The 21,406-nt window shown below is 51.4% G+C and overlaps 10 non-coding genes and 3 pseudogenes across 10 annotated transcripts; all 13 read left to right on the top strand.

Moving 5' to 3' along the window:
* The first annotated feature begins 135 nt into the window (after positions 1-135).
* LOC140472440 (5S ribosomal RNA) lies at positions 136-244 on the top strand (annotated as a pseudogene).
* A 1,521-nt stretch (positions 245-1,765) lies between these two features.
* LOC140468243 (5S ribosomal RNA) lies at positions 1,766-1,884 on the top strand. Its single transcript, XR_011955625.1, has one exon. It is a non-coding gene; the product is annotated as a 5S ribosomal RNA (ribosomal RNA).
* Positions 1,885-3,405: 1,521 nt separating this feature from the next.
* LOC140472431 (5S ribosomal RNA) lies at positions 3,406-3,514 on the top strand (annotated as a pseudogene).
* A 1,521-nt stretch (positions 3,515-5,035) lies between these two features.
* LOC140475818 (5S ribosomal RNA) lies at positions 5,036-5,154 on the top strand. The gene has a single exon (XR_011960305.1). It is a non-coding gene; the product is annotated as a 5S ribosomal RNA (ribosomal RNA).
* Positions 5,155-6,675: 1,521 nt separating this feature from the next.
* On the top strand, positions 6,676-6,794 carry LOC140468188 (5S ribosomal RNA). Its single transcript, XR_011955611.1, has one exon. It is a non-coding gene; the product is annotated as a 5S ribosomal RNA (ribosomal RNA).
* A 1,531-nt stretch (positions 6,795-8,325) lies between these two features.
* Positions 8,326-8,444, top strand: LOC140475835 (5S ribosomal RNA). The gene has a single exon (XR_011960321.1). It is a non-coding gene; the product is annotated as a 5S ribosomal RNA (ribosomal RNA).
* A 1,531-nt stretch (positions 8,445-9,975) lies between these two features.
* Positions 9,976-10,094, top strand: LOC140475834 (5S ribosomal RNA). The gene has a single exon (XR_011960320.1). It is a non-coding gene; the product is annotated as a 5S ribosomal RNA (ribosomal RNA).
* Positions 10,095-11,629: 1,535 nt separating this feature from the next.
* On the top strand, positions 11,630-11,738 carry LOC140472420 (5S ribosomal RNA; annotated as a pseudogene).
* Positions 11,739-13,259: 1,521 nt separating this feature from the next.
* LOC140468135 (5S ribosomal RNA) lies at positions 13,260-13,378 on the top strand. The gene has a single exon (XR_011955600.1). It is a non-coding gene; the product is annotated as a 5S ribosomal RNA (ribosomal RNA).
* Positions 13,379-14,899: 1,521 nt separating this feature from the next.
* LOC140468069 (5S ribosomal RNA) lies at positions 14,900-15,018 on the top strand. Its single transcript, XR_011955587.1, has one exon. It is a non-coding gene; the product is annotated as a 5S ribosomal RNA (ribosomal RNA).
* Positions 15,019-16,543: 1,525 nt separating this feature from the next.
* Positions 16,544-16,662, top strand: LOC140468015 (5S ribosomal RNA). The gene has a single exon (XR_011955566.1). It is a non-coding gene; the product is annotated as a 5S ribosomal RNA (ribosomal RNA).
* A 1,531-nt stretch (positions 16,663-18,193) lies between these two features.
* On the top strand, positions 18,194-18,312 carry LOC140475754 (5S ribosomal RNA). The gene has a single exon (XR_011960244.1). It is a non-coding gene; the product is annotated as a 5S ribosomal RNA (ribosomal RNA).
* A 1,539-nt stretch (positions 18,313-19,851) lies between these two features.
* Positions 19,852-19,970, top strand: LOC140470484 (5S ribosomal RNA). The gene has a single exon (XR_011956490.1). It is a non-coding gene; the product is annotated as a 5S ribosomal RNA (ribosomal RNA).
* The last annotated feature ends 1,436 nt before the right edge of the window (positions 19,971-21,406 follow it).

The raw sequence follows: 21,406 nt of genomic DNA, 5'->3' as shown, positions 1-21,406 counted from the left end.
GGGAAGCACGCACGGAGGAGAAAGAGCAAAGAGAAAAGAGAGAAAAAAAAAACAAAGGGGATCAAGAGAAAGAGCAGCAAAGAAAATGTGGCTGGCCAGCACGCCTTGAAGTGGGGAGAAAAGGCAAGGGCCAGCGCCTACGGCCATACTAGTCTGAAAATGTCTGATCTCGGAAGCTAAGCAGACTCAGGCCTGGTTAGTACTTGGATGGGAGACCGCCTGGGAATACCAGGTGCAGTAGGCTTTTTCCGCCAGCAGGGGCTGCTCAAGTCACCCCTCTGCACTCGTGTTGGGCCACGCACGCAATGCAGCGACAGGTTATTTTTGCTGCCGCTGTGCCTGGCATCAGGAGACAGGGAGGGGAGGAGAGCGGAGCGCTGCCAAAATCAGCAAGAAAGACGGAAAGAAAGGGATTGGGGCTGCACGCTGTCTGCGGCTGGCAGTCAGGAAAGGAGGACAATAGACAATAGGTGCAGGAGTTGGCCATTCTGCCCTTGGAGCCTGCACCACCATTCAATATGATCATGGCTGATCATCCTTAATCAGTATCCTGTTCCTGCCTTATCTCCATAAGCCTTGATTCCACTATCCTTGAGAGCTCTGTCCAACTCTTTCTTCAATGAATCCAGAGACTGGGCCTCCACTGCCCTCTGGGGCAGAGCATTCCACACAGCCACCACTCTCTGGGTGAAGACGTTTCTCCTCATCTCTGTCCTAAACGGTCTACCCCGTATTTTTAAGCTGTGTCCTCTGTTTCGGCACTCACGTTTCCTGCCGCCAGAGTGTCCAATCCTTTGATAATCTTATATGTCTCAACCAGATCCCCTCTCAGTCTTCTAAACTCAAGGGTACACAAGCCCAGTCGCTCCAGTCTTTCAGTGTAAGGTAATCCCGCCATTCCAGGAATTGACCTCGTCAACCTACGCTGCACTCCCTCAATAGCCAGAATGTCTCTCCTCAAATTTGGAGACCAGAACTGCACACAGTACTCCAGGTGTGGTCTCACCAGGGCCCTGTACACCTGCAGAAGAACCTCTTTGCTTCTGTACTCAATCCCTCTTGTTATGAAGGCCAGCATGCTATTAGCCTTCTTCACTACCTGCTGTACCTGCATGCTTACCTTCATTGAGCGGTGTACAAGAACCCCCAGATCTCTCTGTACTGTCCCTTGACCGAAATTGATTCCATTTAGGTAGTAATCTGCCTTCCTGTTCTTGCCACCAAAGTGGATAAGCATCCATTTATCCACATTAAAGTGCATCTGCCATGCATCTGACCACTCACCTAACTTGTCCAGGTCACCCGGTAATCTCCTAACATCCTCATCACATTTCACCCTGCCACCCAGCTCAGTATCATCAGCAAATTTGCTAATGTTATTGCTAATAGCATCTTCTATATCATGAACATATATTGTAAAAAGCTGCGGTCCCAGTACTGATCCCTGCGGTACCCCACTGGTCACTGCCTGCCATTCCGAAATGGAGGCGTGGAGGAGTGTGGAAGGATGAGAGAATGCAGGCTGCAGCCCTATGAAGCAGGGGGAGGTTTTGCAGTTGGCCTGTGTGGGGATGTGGGAGACGACAGGAGCCTGGTGGGCAAGGGCTAGCTGGAGGGAGGGAGGGAGGGAGGGAAGCACGCACGGAGGAGAAAGAGCAAAGAGAAAAGAGAGAAAAAAAAAACAAAGGGGATCAAGAGAAAGAGCAGCAAAGAAAATGTGGCTGGCCAGCACGCCTTGAAGTGGGGAGAAAAGGCAAGGGCCAGCGCCTACGGCCATACTAGTCTGAAAACGCCCGATCTCGTCTGATCTCGGAAGCTAAGCAGACTCAGGCCTGGTTAGTACTTGGATGGGAGACCGCCTGGGAATACCAGGTGCAGTAGGCTTTTTCCGCCAGCAGGGGCTGCTCAAGTCACCCCTCTGCACTCGTGTTGGGCCACGCACGCAATGCAGCGACAGGTTATTTTTGCTGCCGCTGTGCCTGGCATCAGGAGACAGGGAGGGGAGGAGAGCGGAGCGCTGCCAAAATCAGCAAGAAAGACGGAAAGAAAGGGATTGGGGCTGCACGCTGTCTGCGGCTGGCAGTCAGGAAAGGAGGACAATAGACAATAGGTGCAGGAGTTGGCCATTCTGCCCTTGGAGCCTGCACCACCATTCAATATGATCATGGCTGATCATCCTTAATCAGTATCCTGTTCCTGCCTTATCTCCATAAGCCTTGATTCCACTATCCTTGAGAGCTCTGTCCAACTCTTTCTTCAATGAATCCAGAGACTGGGCCTCCACTGCCCTCTGGGGCAGAGCATTCCACACAGCCACCACTCTCTGGGTGAAGACGTTTCTCCTCATCTCTGTCCTAAACGGTCTACCCCGTATTTTTAAGCTGTGTCCCCTGTTTCGGCACTCACGTTTCCTGCCGCCAGAGTGTCCAATCCTTTGATAATCTTATATGTCTCAACCAGATCCCCTCTCAGTCTTCTAAACTCAAGGGTACACAAGCCCAGTCGCTCCAGTCTTTCAGTGTAAGGTAATCCCGCCATTCCAGGAATTGACCTCGTCAACCTACGCTGCACTCCCTCAATAGCCAGAATGTCTCTCCTCAAATTTGGAGACCAGAACTGCACACAGTACTCCAGGTGTGGTCTCACCAGGGCCCTGTACACCTGCAGAAGAACCTCTTTGCTTCTGTACTCAATCCCTCTTGTTATGAAGGCCAGCATGCTATTAGCCTTCTTCACTACCTGCTGTACCTGCATGCTTACCTTCATTGAGCGGTGTACAAGAACCCCCAGATCTCTCTGTACTGTCCCTTGACCGAAATTGATTCCATTTAGGTAGTAATCTGCCTTCCTGTTCTTGCCACCAAAGTGGATAAGCATCCATTTATCCACATTAAAGTGCATCTGCCATGCATCTGACCACTCACCTAACTTGTCCAGGTCACCCGGTAATCTCCTAACATCCTCATCACATTTCACCCTGCCACCCAGCTCAGTATCATCAGCAAATTTGCTAATGTTATTGCTAATAGCATCTTCTATATCATGAACATATATTGTAAAAAGCTGCGGTCCCAGTACTGATCCCTGCGGTACCCCACTGGTCACTGCCTGCCATTCCGAAATGGAGGCGTGGAGGAGTGTGGAAGGATGAGAGAATGCAGGCTGCAGCCCTATGAAGCAGGGGGAGGTTTTGCAGTTGGCCTGTGTGGGGATGTGGGAGACGACAGGAGCCTGGTGGGCAAGGGCTAGCTGGAGGGAGGGAGGGAGGGAGGGAAGCACGCACGGAGGAGAAAGAGCAAAGAGAAAAGAGAGAAAAAAAAAACAAAGGGGATCAAGAGAAAGAGCAGCAAAGAAAATGTGGCTGGCCAGCACGCCTTGAAGTGGGGAGAAAAGGCAAGGGCCAGCGCCTACGGCCATACTAGTCTGAAAATGTCTGATCTCGGAAGCTAAGCAGACTCAGGCCTGGTTAGTACTTGGATGGGAGACCGCCTGGGAATACCAGGTGCAGTAGGCTTTTTCCGCCAGCAGGGGCTGCTCAAGTCACCCCTCTGCACTCGTGTTGGGCCACGCACGCAATGCAGCGACAGGTTATTTTTGCTGCCGCTGTGCCTGGCATCAGGAGACAGGGAGGGGAGGAGAGCGGAGCGCTGCCAAAATCAGCAAGAAAGACGGAAAGAAAGGGATTGGGGCTGCACGCTGTCTGCGGCTGGCAGTCAGGAAAGGAGGACAATAGACAATAGGTGCAGGAGTTGGCCATTCTGCCCTTGGAGCCTGCACCACCATTCAATATGATCATGGCTGATCATCCTTAATCAGTATCCTGTTCCTGCCTTATCTCCATAAGCCTTGATTCCACTATCCTTGAGAGCTCTGTCCAACTCTTTCTTCAATGAATCCAGAGACTGGGCCTCCACTGCCCTCTGGGGCAGAGCATTCCACACAGCCACCACTCTCTGGGTGAAGACGTTTCTCCTCATCTCTGTCCTAAACGGTCTACCCCGTATTTTTAAGCTGTGTCCTCTGTTTCGGCACTCACGTTTCCTGCCGCCAGAGTGTCCAATCCTTTGATAATCTTATATGTCTCAACCAGATCCCCTCTCAGTCTTCTAAACTCAAGGGTACACAAGCCCAGTCGCTCCAGTCTTTCAGTGTAAGGTAATCCCGCCATTCCAGGAATTGACCTCGTCAACCTACGCTGCACTCCCTCAATAGCCAGAATGTCTCTCCTCAAATTTGGAGACCAGAACTGCACACAGTACTCCAGGTGTGGTCTCACCAGGGCCCTGTACACCTGCAGAAGAACCTCTTTGCTTCTGTACTCAATCCCTCTTGTTATGAAGGCCAGCATGCTATTAGCCTTCTTCACTACCTGCTGTACCTGCATGCTTACCTTCATTGAGCGGTGTACAAGAACCCCCAGATCTCTCTGTACTGTCCCTTGACCGAAATTGATTCCATTTAGGTAGTAATCTGCCTTCCTGTTCTTGCCACCAAAGTGGATAAGCATCCATTTATCCACATTAAAGTGCATCTGCCATGCATCTGACCACTCACCTAACTTGTCCAGGTCACCCGGTAATCTCCTAACATCCTCATCACATTTCACCCTGCCACCCAGCTCAGTATCATCAGCAAATTTGCTAATGTTATTGCTAATAGCATCTTCTATATCATGAACATATATTGTAAAAAGCTGCGGTCCCAGTACTGATCCCTGCGGTACCCCACTGGTCACTGCCTGCCATTCCGAAATGGAGGCGTGGAGGAGTGTGGAAGGATGAGAGAATGCAGGCTGCAGCCCTATGAAGCAGGGGGAGGTTTTGCAGTTGGCCTGTGTGGGGATGTGGGAGACGACAGGAGCCTGGTGGGCAAGGGCTAGCTGGAGGGAGGGAGGGAGGGAGGGAAGCACGCACGGAGGAGAAAGAGCAAAGAGAAAAGAGAGAAAAAAAAAACAAAGGGGATCAAGAGAAAGAGCAGCAAAGAAAATGTGGCTGGCCAGCACGCCTTGAAGTGGGGAGAAAAGGCAAGGGCCAGCGCCTACGGCCATACTAGTCTGAAAATGCCCGATCTCGTCTGATCTCGGAAGCTAAGCAGACTCAGGCCTGGTTAGTACTTGGATGGGAGACCGCCTGGGAATACCAGGTGCAGTAGGCTTTTTCCGCCAGCAGGGGCTGCTCAAGTCACCCCTCTGCACTCGTGTTGGGCCACGCACGCAATGCAGCGACAGGTTATTTTTGCTGCCGCTGTGCCTGGCATCAGGAGACAGGGAGGGGAGGAGAGCGGAGCGCTGCCAAAATCAGCAAGAAAGAGGGAAAGAAAGGGATTGGGGCTGCACGCTGTCTGCGGCTGGCAGTCAGGAAAGGAGGACAATAGACAATAGGTGCAGGAGTTGGCCATTCTGCCCTTGGAGCCTGCACCACCATTCAATATGATCATGGCTGATCATCCTTAATCAGTATCCTGTTCCTGCCTTATCTCCATAAGCCTTGATTCCACTATCCTTGAGAGCTCTGTCCAACTCTTTCTTCAATGAATCCAGAGACTGGGCCTCCACTGCCCTCTGGGGCAGAGCATTCCACACAGCCACCACTCTCTGGGTGAAGACGTTTCTCCTCATCTCTGTCCTAAACGGTCTACCCCGTATTTTTAAGCTGTGTCCCCTGTTTCGGCACTCACGTTTCCTGCCGCCAGAGTGTCCAATCCTTTGATAATCTTATATGTCTCAACCAGATCCCCTCTCAGTCTTCTAAACTCAAGGGTACACAAGCCCAGTCGCTCCAGTCTTTCAGTGTAAGGTAATCCCGCCATTCCAGGAATTGACCTCGTCAACCTACGCTGCACTCCCTCAATAGCCAGAATGTCTCTCCTCAAATTTGGAGACCAGAACTGCACACAGTACTCCAGGTGTGGTCTCACCAGGGCCCTGTACACCTGCAGAAGAACCTCTTTGCTTCTGTACTCAATCCCTCTTGTTATGAAGGCCAGCATGCTATTAGCCTTCTTCACTACCTGCTGTACCTGCATGCTTACCTTCATTGAGCGGTGTACAAGAACCCCCAGATCTCTCTGTACTGTCCCTTGACCGAAATTGATTCCATTTAGGTAGTAATCTGCCTTCCTGTTCTTGCCACCAAAGTGGATAAGCATCCATTTATCCACATTAAAGTGCATCTGCCATGCATCTGACCACTCACCTAACTTGTCCAGGTCACCCGGTAATCTCCTAACATCCTCATCACATTTCACCCTGCCACCCAGCTCAGTATCATCAGCAAATTTGCTAATGTTATTGCTAATAGCATCTTCTATATCATGAACATATATTGTAAAAAGCTGCGGTCCCAGTACTGATCCCTGCGGTACCCCACTGGTCACTGCCTGCCATTCCGAAATGGAGGCGTGGAGGAGTGTGGAAGGATGAGAGAATGCAGGCTGCAGCCCTATGAAGCAGGGGGAGGTTTTGCAGTTGGCCTGTGTGGGGATGTGGGAGACGACAGGAGCCTGGTGGGCAAGGGCTAGCTGGAGGGAGGGAGGGAGGGAGGGAAGCACGCACGGAGGAGAAAGAGCAAAGAGAAAAGAGAGAAAAAAAAAACAAAGGGGATCAAGAGAAAGAGCAGCAAAGAAAATGTGGCTGGCCAGCACGCCTTGAAGTGGGGAGAAAAGGCAAGGGCCAGCGCCTACGGCCATACTAGTCTGAAAACGCCCGATCTCGTCTGATCTCGGAAGCTAAGCAGACTCAGGCCTGGTTAGTACTTGGATGGGAGACCGCCTGGGAATACCAGGTGCAGTAGGCTTTTTCCGCCAGCAGGGGCTGCTCAAGTCACCCCTCTGCACTCGTGTTGGGCCACGCACGCAATGCAGCGACAGGTTATTTTTGCTGCCGCTGTGCCTGGCATCAGTCTCCTGCAGGCAGGAGACAGGGAGGGGAGGAGAGCGGAGCGCTGCCAAAATCAGCAAGAAAGAGGGAAAGAAAGGGATTGGGGCTGCACGCTGTCTGCGGCTGGCAGTCAGGAAAGGAGGACAATAGACAATAGGTGCAGGAGTTGGCCATTCTGCCCTTGGAGCCTGCACCACCATTCAATATGATCATGGCTGATCATCCTTAATCAGTATCCTGTTCCTGCCTTATCTCCATAAGCCTTGATTCCACTATCCTTGAGAGCTCTGTCCAACTCTTTCTTCAATGAATCCAGAGACTGGGCCTCCACTGCCCTCTGGGGCAGAGCATTCCACACAGCCACCACTCTCTGGGTGAAGACGTTTCTCCTCATCTCTGTCCTAAACGGTCTACCCCGTATTTTTAAGCTGTGTCCCCTGTTTCGGCACTCACGTTTCCTGCCGCCAGAGTGTCCAATCCTTTGATAATCTTATATGTCTCAACCAGATCCCCTCTCAGTCTTCTAAACTCAAGGGTACACAAGCCCAGTCGCTCCAGTCTTTCAGTGTAAGGTAATCCCGCCATTCCAGGAATTGACCTCGTCAACCTACGCTGCACTCCCTCAATAGCCAGAATGTCTCTCCTCAAATTTGGAGACCAGAACTGCACACAGTACTCCAGGTGTGGTCTCACCAGGGCCCTGTACACCTGCAGAAGAACCTCTTTGCTTCTGTACTCAATCCCTCTTGTTATGAAGGCCAGCATGCTATTAGCCTTCTTCACTACCTGCTGTACCTGCATGCTTACCTTCATTGAGCGGTGTACAAGAACCCCCAGATCTCTCTGTACTGTCCCTTGACCGAAATTGATTCCATTTAGGTAGTAATCTGCCTTCCTGTTCTTGCCACCAAAGTGGATAAGCATCCATTTATCCACATTAAAGTGCATCTGCCATGCATCTGACCACTCACCTAACTTGTCCAGGTCACCCGGTAATCTCCTAACATCCTCATCACATTTCACCCTGCCACCCAGCTCAGTATCATCAGCAAATTTGCTAATGTTATTGCTAATAGCATCTTCTATATCATGAACATATATTGTAAAAAGCTGCGGTCCCAGTACTGATCCCTGCGGTACCCCACTGGTCACTGCCTGCCATTCCGAAATGGAGGCGTGGAGGAGTGTGGAAGGATGAGAGAATGCAGGCTGCAGCCCTATGAAGCAGGGGGAGGTTTTGCAGTTGGCCTGTGTGGGGATGTGGGAGACGACAGGAGCCTGGTGGGCAAGGGCTAGCTGGAGGGAGGGAGGGAGGGAAGCACGCACGGAGGAGAAAGAGCAAAGAGAAAAGAGAGAAAAAAAAAACAAAGGGGATCAAGAGAAAGAGCAGCAAAGAAAATGTGGCTGGCCAGCACGCCTTGAAGTGGGGAGAAAAGGCAAGGGCCAGCGCCTACGGCCATACTAGTCTGAAAACGCCCGATCTCCTCTGATCTCGGAAGCTAAGCAGACTCAGGCCTGGTTAGTACTTGGATGGGAGACCGCCTGGGAATACCAGGTGCAGTAGGCTTTTTCCGCCAGCAGGGGCTGCTCAAGTCACCCCTCTGCACTCGTGTTGGGCCACGCACGCAATGCAGCGACAGGTTATTTTTGCTGCCGCTGTGCCTGGCATCAGTCTCCTGCAGGCAGGAGACAGGGAGGGGAGGAGAGCGGAGCGCTGCCAAAATCAGCAAGAAAGACGGAAAGAAAGGGATTGGGGCTGCACGCTGTCTGCGGCTGGCAGTCAGGAAAGGAGGACAATAGACAATAGGTGCAGGAGTTGGCCATTCTGCCCTTGGAGCCTGCACCACCATTCAATATGATCATGGCTGATCATCCTTAATCAGTATCCTGTTCCTGCCTTATCTCCATAAGCCTTGATTCCACTATCCTTGAGAGCTCTGTCCAACTCTTTCTTCAATGAATCCAGAGACTGGGCCTCCACTGCCCTCTGGGGCAGAGCATTCCACACAGCCACCACTCTCTGGGTGAAGACGTTTCTCCTCATCTCTGTCCTAAACGGTCTACCCCGTATTTTTAAGCTGTGTCCCCTGTTTCGGCACTCACGTTTCCTGCCGCCAGAGTGTCCAATCCTTTGATAATCTTATATGTCTCAACCAGATCCCCTCTCAGTCTTCTAAACTCAAGGGTACACAAGCCCAGTCGCTCCAGTCTTTCAGTGTAAGGTAATCCCGCCATTCCAGGAATTGACCTCGTCAACCTACGCTGCACTCCCTCAATAGCCAGAATGTCTCTCCTCAAATTTGGAGACCAGAACTGCACACAGTACTCCAGGTGTGGTCTCACCAGGGCCCTGTACACCTGCAGAAGAACCTCTTTGCTTCTGTACTCAATCCCTCTTGTTATGAAGGCCAGCATGCTATTAGCCTTCTTCACTACCTGCTGTACCTGCATGCTTACCTTCATTGAGCGGTGTACAAGAACCCCCAGATCTCTCTGTACTGTCCCTTGACCGAAATTGATTCCATTTAGGTAGTAATCTGCCTTCCTGTTCTTGCCACCAAAGTGGATAAGCATCCATTTATCCACATTAAAGTGCATCTGCCATGCATCTGACCACTCACCTAACTTGTCCAGGTCACCCGGTAATCTCCTAACATCCTCATCACATTTCACCCTGCCACCCAGCTCAGTATCATCAGCAAATTTGCTAATGTTATTGCTAATAGCATCTTCTATATCATGAACATATATTGTAAAAAGCTGCGGTCCCAGTACTGATCCCTGCGGTACCCCACTGGTCACTGCCTGCCATTCCGAAATGGAGGCGTGGAGGAGTGTGGAAGGATGAGAGAATGCAGGCTGCAGCCCTATGAAGCAGGGGGAGGTTTTGCAGTTGGCCTGTGTGGGGATGTGGGAGACGACAGGAGCCTGGTGGGCAAGGGCTAGCTGGAGGGAGGGAGGGAGGGAAGCACGCACGGAGGAGAAAGAGCAAAGAGAAAAGAGAGAAAAAAAAAACAAAGGGGATCAAGAGAAAGAGCAGCAAAGAAAATGTGGCTGGCCAGCACGCCTTGAAGTGGGGAGAAAAGGCAAGGGCCAGCGCCTACGGCCATACTAGTCTGAAAACGCCCGATCTCCTCTGATCTCGGAAGCTAAGCAGACTCAGGCCTGGTTAGTACTTGGATGGGAGACCGCCTGGGAATACCAGGTGCAGTAGGCTTTTTCCGCCAGCAGGGGCTGCTCAAGTCACCCCTCTGCACTCGTGTTGGGCCACGCACGCAATGCAGCGACAGGTTATTTTTGCTGCCGCTGTGCCTGGCATCAGTCTCCTGCAGGCAGGAGACAGGGAGGGGAGGAGAGCGGAGCGCTGCCAAAATCAGCAAGAAAGACGGAAAGAAAGGGATTGGGGCTGCACGCTGTCTGCGGCTGGCAGTCAGGAAAGGAGGACAATAGACAATAGGTGCAGGAGTTGGCCATTCTGCCCTTGGAGCCTGCACCACCATTCAATATGATCATGGCTGATCATCCTTAATCAGTATCCTGTTCCTGCCTTATCTCCATAAGCCTTGATTCCACTATCCTTGAGAGCTCTGTCCAACTCTTTCTTCAATGAATCCAGAGACTGGGCCTCCACTGCCCTCTGGGGCAGAGCATTCCACACAGCCACCACTCTCTGGGTGAAGACGTTTCTCCTCATCTCTGTCCTAAACGGTCTACCCCGTATTTTTAAGCTGTGTCCCCTGTTTCGGCACTCACGTTTCCTGCCGCCAGAGTGTCCAATCCTTTGATAATCTTATATGTCTCAACCAGATCCCCTCTCAGTCTTCTAAACTCAAGGGTACACAAGCCCAGTCGCTCCAGTCTTTCAGTGTAAGGTAATCCCGCCATTCCAGGAATTGACCTCGTCAACCTACGCTGCACTCCCTCAATAGCCAGAATGTCTCTCCTCAAATTTGGAGACCAGAACTGCACACAGTACTCCAGGTGTGGTCTCACCAGGGCCCTGTACACCTGCAGAAGAACCTCTTTGCTTCTGTACTCAATCCCTCTTGTTATGAAGGCCAGCATGCTATTAGCCTTCTTCACTACCTGCTGTACCTGCATGCTTACCTTCATTGAGCGGTGTACAAGAACCCCCAGATCTCTCTGTACTGTCCCTTGACCGAAATTGATTCCATTTAGGTAGTAATCTGCCTTCCTGTTCTTGCCACCAAAGTGGATAAGCATCCATTTATCCACATTAAAGTGCATCTGCCATGCATCTGACCACTCACCTAACTTGTCCAGGTCACCCGGTAATCTCCTAACATCCTCATCACATTTCACCCTGCCACCCAGCTCAGTATCATCAGCAAATTTGCTAATGTTATTGCTAATAGCATCTTCTATATCATGAACATATATTGTAAAAAGCTGCGGTCCCAGTACTGATCCCTGCGGTACCCCACTGGTCACTGCCTGCCATTCCGAAATGGAGGCGTGGAGGAGTGTGGAAGGATGAGAGAATGCAGGCTGCAGCCCTATGAAGCAGGGGGAGGTTTTGCAGTTGGCCTGTGTGGGGATGTGGGAGACGACAGGAGCCTGGTGGGCAAGGGCTAGCTGGAGGGAGGGAGGGAGGGAGGGAAGCACGCACGGAGGAGAAAGAGCAAAGAGAAAAGAGAGAAAAAAAAAACAAAGGGGATCAAGAGAAAGAGCAGCAAAGAAAATGTGGCTGGCCAGCACGCCTTGAAGTGGGGAGAAAAGGCAAGGGCCAGCGCCTACGGCCATACTAGTCTGAAAATGTCTGATCTCGGAAGCTAAGCAGACTCAGGCCTGGTTAGTACTTGGATGGGAGACCGCCTGGGAATACCAGGTGCAGTAGGCTTTTTCCGCCAGCAGGGGCTGCTCAAGTCACCCCTCTGCACTCGTGTTGGGCCACGCACGCAATGCAGCGACAGGTTATTTTTGCTGCCGCTGTGCCTGGCATCAGGAGACAGGGAGGGGAGGAGAGCGGAGCGCTGCCAAAATCAGCAAGAAAGACGGAAAGAAAGGGATTGGGGCTGCACGCTGTCTGCGGCTGGCAGTCAGGAAAGGAGGACAATAGACAATAGGTGCAGGAGTTGGCCATTCTGCCCTTGGAGCCTGCACCACCATTCAATATGATCATGGCTGATCATCCTTAATCAGTATCCTGTTCCTGCCTTATCTCCATAAGCCTTGATTCCACTATCCTTGAGAGCTCTGTCCAACTCTTTCTTCAATGAATCCAGAGACTGGGCCTCCACTGCCCTCTGGGGCAGAGCATTCCACACAGCCACCACTCTCTGGGTGAAGACGTTTCTCCTCATCTCTGTCCTAAACGGTCTACCCCGTATTTTTAAGCTGTGTCCTCTGTTTCGGCACTCACGTTTCCTGCCGCCAGAGTGTCCAATCCTTTGATAATCTTATATGTCTCAACCAGATCCCCTCTCAGTCTTCTAAACTCAAGGGTACACAAGCCCAGTCGCTCCAGTCTTTCAGTGTAAGGTAATCCCGCCATTCCAGGAATTGACCTCGTCAACCTACGCTGCACTCCCTCAATAGCCAGAATGTCTCTCCTCAAATTTGGAGACCAGAACTGCACACAGTACTCCAGGTGTGGTCTCACCAGGGCCCTGTACACCTGCAGAAGAACCTCTTTGCTTCTGTACTCAATCCCTCTTGTTATGAAGGCCAGCATGCTATTAGCCTTCTTCACTACCTGCTGTACCTGCATGCTTACCTTCATTGAGCGGTGTACAAGAACCCCCAGATCTCTCTGTACTGTCCCTTGACCGAAATTGATTCCATTTAGGTAGTAATCTGCCTTCCTGTTCTTGCCACCAAAGTGGATAAGCATCCATTTATCCACATTAAAGTGCATCTGCCATGCATCTGACCACTCACCTAACTTGTCCAGGTCACCCGGTAATCTCCTAACATCCTCATCACATTTCACCCTGCCACCCAGCTCAGTATCATCAGCAAATTTGCTAATGTTATTGCTAATAGCATCTTCTATATCATGAACATATATTGTAAAAAGCTGCGGTCCCAGTACTGATCCCTGCGGTACCCCACTGGTCACTGCCTGCCATTCCGAAATGGAGGCGTGGAGGAGTGTGGAAGGATGAGAGAATGCAGGCTGCAGCCCTATGAAGCAGGGGGAGGTTTTGCAGTTGGCCTGTGTGGGGATGTGGGAGACGACAGGAGCCTGGTGGGCAAGGGCTAGCTGGAGGGAGGGAGGGAGGGAGGGAAGCACGCACGGAGGAGAAAGAGCAAAGAGAAAAGAGAGAAAAAAAAAACAAAGGGGATCAAGAGAAAGAGCAGCAAAGAAAATGTGGCTGGCCAGCACGCCTTGAAGTGGGGAGAAAAGGCAAGGGCCAGCGCCTACGGCCATACTAGTCTGAAAACGCCCGATCTCGTCTGATCTCGGAAGCTAAGCAGACTCAGGCCTGGTTAGTACTTGGATGGGAGACCGCCTGGGAATACCAGGTGCAGTAGGCTTTTTCCGCCAGCAGGGGCTGCTCAAGTCACCCCTCTGCACTCGTGTTGGGCCACGCACGCAATGCAGCGACAGGTTATTTTTGCTGCCGCTGTGCCTGGCATCAGGAGACAGGGAGGGGAGGAGAGCGGAGCGCTGCCAAAATCAGCAAGAAAGACGGAAAGAAAGGGATTGGGGCTGCACGCTGTCTGCGGCTGGCAGTCAGGAAAGGAGGACAATAGACAATAGGTGCAGGAGTTGGCCATTCTGCCCTTGGAGCCTGCACCACCATTCAATATGATCATGGCTGATCATCCTTAATCAGTATCCTGTTCCTGCCTTATCTCCATAAGCCTTGATTCCACTATCCTTGAGAGCTCTGTCCAACTCTTTCTTCAATGAATCCAGAGACTGGGCCTCCACTGCCCTCTGGGGCAGAGCATTCCACACAGCCACCACTCTCTGGGTGAAGACGTTTCTCCTCATCTCTGTCCTAAACGGTCTACCCCGTATTTTTAAGCTGTGTCCCCTGTTTCGGCACTCACGTTTCCTGCCGCCAGAGTGTCCAATCCTTTGATAATCTTATATGTCTCAACCAGATCCCCTCTCAGTCTTCTAAACTCAAGGGTACACAAGCCCAGTCGCTCCAGTCTTTCAGTGTAAGGTAATCCCGCCATTCCAGGAATTGACCTCGTCAACCTACGCTGCACTCCCTCAATAGCCAGAATGTCTCTCCTCAAATTTGGAGACCAGAACTGCACACAGTACTCCAGGTGTGGTCTCACCAGGGCCCTGTACACCTGCAGAAGAACCTCTTTGCTTCTGTACTCAATCCCTCTTGTTATGAAGGCCAGCATGCTATTAGCCTTCTTCACTACCTGCTGTACCTGCATGCTTACCTTCATTGAGCGGTGTACAAGAACCCCCAGATCTCTCTGTACTGTCCCTTGACCGAAATTGATTCCATTTAGGTAGTAATCTGCCTTCCTGTTCTTGCCACCAAAGTGGATAAGCATCCATTTATCCACATTAAAGTGCATCTGCCATGCATCTGACCACTCACCTAACTTGTCCAGGTCACCCGGTAATCTCCTAACATCCTCATCACATTTCACCCTGCCACCCAGCTCAGTATCATCAGCAAATTTGCTAATGTTATTGCTAATAGCATCTTCTATATCATGAACATATATTGTAAAAAGCTGCGGTCCCAGTACTGATCCCTGCGGTACCCCACTGGTCACTGCCTGCCATTCCGAAATGGAGGCGTGGAGGAGTGTGGAAGGATGAGAGAATGCAGGCTGCAGCCCTATGAAGCAGGGGGAGGTTTTGCAGTTGGCCTGTGTGGGGATGTGGGAGACGACAGGAGCCTGGTGGGCAAGGGCTAGCTGGAGGGAGGGAGGGAGGGAGGGAAGCACGCACGGAGGAGAAAGAGCAAAGAGAAAAGAGAGAAAAAAAAAACAAAGGGGATCAAGAGAAAGAGCAGCAAAGAAAATGTGGCTGGCCAGCACGCCTTGAAGTGGGGAGAAAAGGCAGGAGCCAGCGCCTACGGCCATACTAGTCTGAAAACGCCCGATCTCGTCTGATCTCGGAAGCTAAGCAGACTCAGGCCTGGTTAGTACTTGGATGGGAGACCGCCTGGGAATACCAGGTGCAGTAGGCTTTTTCCGCCAGCAGGGGCTGCTCAAGTCACCCCTCTGCACTCGTGTTGGGCCACGCACGCAATGCAGCGACAGGTTATTTTTGCTGCCGCTGTGCCTGGCATCAGGAGACAGGGAGGGGAGGAGAGCGGAGCGCTGCCAAAATCAGCAAGAAAGACGGAAAGAAAGGGATTGGGGCTGCACGCTGTCTGCGGCTGGCAGTCAGGAAAGGAGGACAATAGACAATAGGTGCAGGAGTTGGCCATTCTGCCCTTGGAGCCTGCACCACCATTCAATATGATCATGGCTGATCATCCTTAATCAGTATCCTGTTCCTGCCTTATCTCCATAAGCCTTGATTCCACTATCCTTGAGAGCTCTGTCCAACTCTTTCTTCAATGAATCCAGAGACTGGGCCTCCACTGCCCTCTGGGGCAGAGCATTCCACACAGCCACCACTCTCTGGGTGAAGACGTTTCTCCTCATCTCTGTCCTAAACGGTCTACCCCGTATTTTTAAGCTGTGTCCCCTGTTTCGGCACTCACGTTTCCTGCCGCCAGAGTGTCCAATCCTTTGATAATCTTATATGTCTCAACCAGATCCCCTCTCAGTCTTCTAAACTCAAGGGTACACAAGCCCAGTCGCTCCAGTCTTTCAGTGTAAGGTAATCCCGCCATTCCAGGAATTGACCTCGTCAACCTACGCTGCACTCCCTCAATAGCCAGAATGTCTCTCCTCAAATTTGGAGACCAGAACTGCACACAGTACTCCAGGTGTGGTCTCACCAGGGCCCTGTACACCTGCAGAAGAACCTCTTTGCTTCTGTACTCAATCCCTCTTGTTATGAAGGCCAGCATGCTATTAGCCTTCTTCACTACCTGCTGTACCTGCATGCTTACCTTCATTGAGCGGTGTACAAGAACCCCCAGATCTCTCTGTACTGTCCCTTGACCGAAATTGATTCCATTTAGGTAGTAATCTGCCTTCCTGTTCTTGCCACCAAAGTGGATAAGCATCCATTTATCCACATTAAAGTGCATCTGCCATGCATCTGACCACTCACCTAACTTGTCCAGGTCACCCGGTAATCTCCTAACATCCTCATCACATTTCACCCTGCCACCCAGCTCAGTATCATCAGCAAATTTGCTAATGTTATTGCTAATAGCATCTTCTATATCATGAACATATATTGTAAAAAGCTGCGGTCCCAGTACTGATCCCTGCGGTACCCCACTGGTCACTGCCTGCCATTCCGAAATGGAGGCGTGGAGGAGTGTGGAAGGATGAGAGAATGCAGGCTGCAGCCCTATGAAGCAGGGGGAGGTTTTGCAGTTGGCCTGTGTGGGGATGTGGGAGACGACAGGAGCCTGGTGGGCAAGGGCTAGCTGGAGGGAGGGAGGGAGGGAGGGAGGGAAGCACGCACGGAGGAGAAAGAGCAAAGAGAAAAGAGAGAAAAAAAAAACAAAGGGGATCAAGAGAAAGAGCAGCAAAGAAAATGTGGCTGGCCAGCACGCCTTGAAGTGGGGAGAAAAGGCAAGGGCCAGCGCCTACGGCCATACTAGTCTGAAAACGCCCGATCTCGTCTGATCTCGGAAGCTAAGCAGCCTCAGGCCTGGTTAGTACTTGGATGGGAGACCGCCTGGGAATACCAGGTGCAGTAGGCTTTTTCCGCCAGCAGGGGCTGCTCAAGTCACCCCTCTGCACTCGTGTTGGGCCACGCACGCAATGCAGCGACAGGTTATTTTTGCTGCCGCTGTGCCTGGCATCAGTCTCCTGCAGGCAGGAGACAGGGAGGGGAGGAGAGCGGAGCGCTGCCAAAATCAGCAAGAAAGAGGGAAAGAAAGGGATTGGGGCTGCACGCTGTCTGCGGCTGGCAGTCAGGAAAGGAGGACAATAGACAATAGGTGCAGGAGTTGGCCATTCTGCCCTTGGAGCCTGCACCACCATTCAATATGATCATGGCTGATCATCCTTAATCAGTATCCTGTTCCTGCCTTATCTCCATAAGCCTTGATTCCACTATCCTTGAGAGCTCTGTCCAACTCTTTCTTCAATGAATCCAGAGACTGGGCCTCCACTGCCCTCTGGGGCAGAGCATTCCACACAGCCACCACTCTCTGGGTGAAGACGTTTCTCCTCATCTCTGTCCTAAACGGTCTACCCCGTATTTTTAAGCTGTGTCCCCTGTTTCGGCACTCACGTTTCCTGCCGCCAGAGTGTCCAATCCTTTGATAATCTTATATGTCTCAACCAGATCCCCTCTCAGTCTTCTAAACTCAAGGGTACACAAGCCCAGTCGCTCCAGTCTTTCAGTGTAAGGTAATCCCGCCATTCCAGGAATTGACCTCGTCAACCTACGCTGCACTCCCTCAATAGCCAGAATGTCTCTCCTCAAATTTGGAGACCAGAACTGCACACAGTACTCCAGGTGTGGTCTCACCAGGGCCCTGTACACCTGCAGAAGAACCTCTTTGCTTCTGTACTCAATCCCTCTTGTTATGAAGGCCAGCATGCTATTAGCCTTCTTCACTACCTGCTGTACCTGCATGCTTACCTTCATTGAGCGGTGTACAAGAACCCCCAGATCTCTCTGTACTGTCCCTTGACCGAAATTGATTCCATTTAGGTAGTAATCTGCCTTCCTGTTCTTGCCACCAAAGTGGATAAGCATCCATTTATCCACATTAAAGTGCATCTGCCATGCATCTGACCACTCACCTAACTTGTCCAGGTCACCCGGTAATCTCCTAACATCCTCATCACATTTCACCCTGCCACCCAGCTCAGTATCATCAGCAAATTTGCTAATGTTATTGCTAATAGCATCTTCTATATCATGAACATATATTGTAAAAAGCTGCGGTCCCAGTACTGATCCCTGCGGTACCCCACTGGTCACTGCCTGCCATTCCGAAATGGAGGCGTGGAGGAGTGTGGAAGGATGAGAGAATGCAGGCTGCAGCCCTATGAAGCAGGGGGAGGTTTTGCAGTTGGCCTGTGTGGGGATGTGGGAGACGACAGGAGCCTGGTGGGCAAGGGCTAGCTGGAGGGAGGGAGGGAGGGAAGCACGCACGGAGGAGAAAGAGCAAAGAGAAAAGAGAGAAAAAAAAAACAAAGGGGATCAAGAGAAAGAGCAGCAAAGAAAATGTGGCTGGCCAGCACGCCTTGAAGTGGGGAGAAAAGGCAAGGGCCAGCGCCTACGGCCATACTAGTCTGAAAGCGCCCGATCTCCTCTGATCTCGGAAGCTAAGCAGACTCAGGCCTGGTTAGTACTTGGATGGGAGACCGCCTGGGAATACCAGGTGCAGTAGGCTTTTTCCGCCAGCAGGGGCTGCTCAAGTCACCCCTCTGCACTCGTGTTGGGCCACGCACGCAATGCAGCGACAGGTTATTTTTGCTGCCGCTGTGCCTGGCATCAGTCTCCTGCAGGCAGGAGACAGGGAGGGGAGGAGAGCGGAGCGCTGCCAAAATCAGCAAGAAAGACGGAAAGAAAGGGATTGGGGCTGCACGCTGTCTGCGGCTGGCAGTCAGGAAAGGAGGACAATAGACAATAGGTGCAGGAGTTGGCCATTCTGCCCTTGGAGCCTGCACCACCATTCAATATGATCATGGCTGATCATCCTTAATCAGTATCCTGTTCCTGCCTTATCTCCATAAGCCTTGATTCCACTATCCTTGAGAGCTCTGTCCAACTCTTTCTTCAATGAATCCAGAGACTGGGCCTCCACTGCCCTCTGGGGCAGAGCATTCCACACAGCCACCACTCTCTGGGTGAAGACGTTTCTCCTCATCTCTGTCCTAAACGGTCTACCCCGTATTTTTAAGCTGTGTCCCCTGTTTCGGCACTCACGTTTCCTGCCGCCAGAGTGTCCAATCCTTTGATAATCTTATATGTCTCAACCAGATCCCCTCTCAGTCTTCTAAACTCAAGGGTACACAAGCCCAGTCGCTCCAGTCTTTCAGTGTAAGGTAATCCCGCCATTCCAGGAATTGACCTCGTCAACCTACGCTGCACTCCCTCAATAGCCAGAATGTCTCTCCTCAAATTTGGAGACCAGAACTGCACACAGTACTCCAGGTGTGGTCTCACCAGGGCCCTGTACACCTGCAGAAGAACCTCTTTGCTTCTGTACTCAATCCCTCTTGTTATGAAGGCCAGCATGCTATTAGCCTTCTTCACTACCTGCTGTACCTGCATGCTTACCTTCATTGAGCGGTGTACAAGAACCCCCAGATCTCTCTGTACTGTCCCTTGACCGAAATTGATTCCATTTAGGTAGTAATCTGCCTTCCTGTTCTTGCCACCAAAGTGGATAAGCATCCATTTATCCACATTAAAGTGCATCTGCCATGCATCTGACCACTCACCTAACTTGTCCAGGTCACCCGGTAATCTCCTAACATCCTCATCACATTTCACCCTGCTACCCAGCTCAGTATCATCAGCAAATTTGCTAATGTTATTGCTAATAGCATCTTCTATATCATGAACATATATTGTAAAAGGCTGCGGTCCCAGTACTGATCCCTGCGGTACCCCACTGGTCACTGCCTGCCATTCCGAAATGGAGGCGTGGAGGAGTGTGGAAGGATGAGAGAATGCAGGCTGCAGCCCTATGAAGCAGGGGGAGGTTTTGCAGTTGGCCTGTGTGGGGATGTGGGAGACGACAGGAGCCTGGTGGGCAAGGGCTAGCTGGAGGGAGGGAGGGAGTGAGGGAGGGAAGCACGCACAGAGGAGAAAGAGCAAAGAGAAAAGAGAGAAAAAAAAAACAAAGGGGATCAAGAGAAAGAGCAGCAAAGAAAATGTGGCTGGCCAGCACGCCTTGAAGTGGGGAGAAAAGGCAGGAACCAGCGCCTACGGCCATACTAGTCTGAAAACGCCTGATCTCGTCTGGTCTCGGAAGCTAAGCAGACTCAGGCCTGGTTAGTACTTGGATGGGAGACTGCCTGGGAATACCAGGTGCAGTAGGCTTTTTCCGCCAGCAGGGGCTGCTCAAGTCACCCCTCTGCACTCGTGTTGGGCCACGCACGCAATGCAGCGACAGGTTATTTTTGCTGCCGCTGTGCCTGGCATCAGTCTCCTGGAGACAGGGAGGGGAGGAGAGCGGAGCGCTGCCAAAATCAGCAAGAAAGACGGAAAGAAAGGGATTGGGGCTGCACGCTGTCTGCGGCTGGCAGTCAGGAAAGGAGGACAATAGACAATAGGTGCAGGAGTTGGCCATTCTGCCCTTGGAGCCTGCACCACCATTCAATATGATCATGGCTGATCATCCTTAATCAGTATCCTGTTCCTGCCTTATCTCCATAAGCCTTGATTCCACTATCCTTGAGAGCTCTGTCCAACTCTTTCTTCAATGAATCCAGAGACTGGGCCTCCACTGCCCTCTGGGGCAGAGCATTCCACACAGCCACCACTCTCTGGGTGAAGACGTTTCTCCTCATCTCTGTCCTAAACGGTCTACCCCGTATTTTTAAGCTGTGTCCTCTGTTTCGGCACTCACGTTTCCTGCCGCCAGAGTGTCCAATCCTTTGATAATCTTATATGTCTCAACCAGATCCCCTCTCAGTCTTCTAAACTCAAGGGTACACAAGCCCAGTCGCTCCAGTCTTTCAGTGTAAGGTAATCCCGCCATTCCAGGAATTGACCTCGTCAACCTACGCTGCACTCCCTCAATAGCCAGAATGTCTCTCCTCAAATTTGGAGACCAGAACTGCACACAGTACTCCAGGTGTGGTCTCACCAGGGCCCTGTACACCTGCAGAAGAACCTCTTTGCTTCTGTACTCAATCCCTCTTGTTATGAAGGCCAGCATGCTATTAGCCTTCTTCACTACCTGCTGTACCTGCATGCTTACCTTCATTGAGCGGTGTACAAGAACCCCCAGATCTCTCTGTACTGTCCCTTGACCGAAATTGATTCCATTTAGGTAGTAATCTGCCTTCCTGTTCTTGCCACCAAAGTGGATAAGCATCCATTTATCCACATTAAAGTGCATCTGCCATGCATCTGACCACTCACCTAACTTGTCCAGGTCACCCGGTAATCTCCTAACATCCTCATCACATTTCACCCTGCCACCCAGCTCAGTATCATCAGCAAATTTGCTAACGTTATTGCTAATAGCATCTTCTATATCATGAACATATATTGTAAAAAGCTGCGGTCCCAGTACTGATCCCTGCGGTACCCCACTGGTCACTGCCTGCCATTCCGAAATGGAGGCGTGGAGGAGTGTGGAAGGATGAGAGAATGCAGGCTGCAGCCCTATGAAGCAGGGGGAGGTTTTGCAGTTGGCCTGTGTGGGGATGTGGGAGACGACAGGAGCCTGGTGGGCAAGGGCTAGCTGGAGGGAGGGAGGGAGGGAAGCACGCACGGAGGAGAAAGAGCAAAGAGAAAAGAGAGAAAAA

This window comes from Chiloscyllium punctatum, chromosome 3 (genome assembly GCF_047496795.1).
Source record: "Chiloscyllium punctatum isolate Juve2018m chromosome 3, sChiPun1.3, whole genome shotgun sequence".
NCBI lineage: Eukaryota > Metazoa > Chordata > Chondrichthyes > Orectolobiformes > Hemiscylliidae > Chiloscyllium > Chiloscyllium punctatum.
This window is presented reverse-complemented; position numbering and strand designations above follow the sequence as displayed.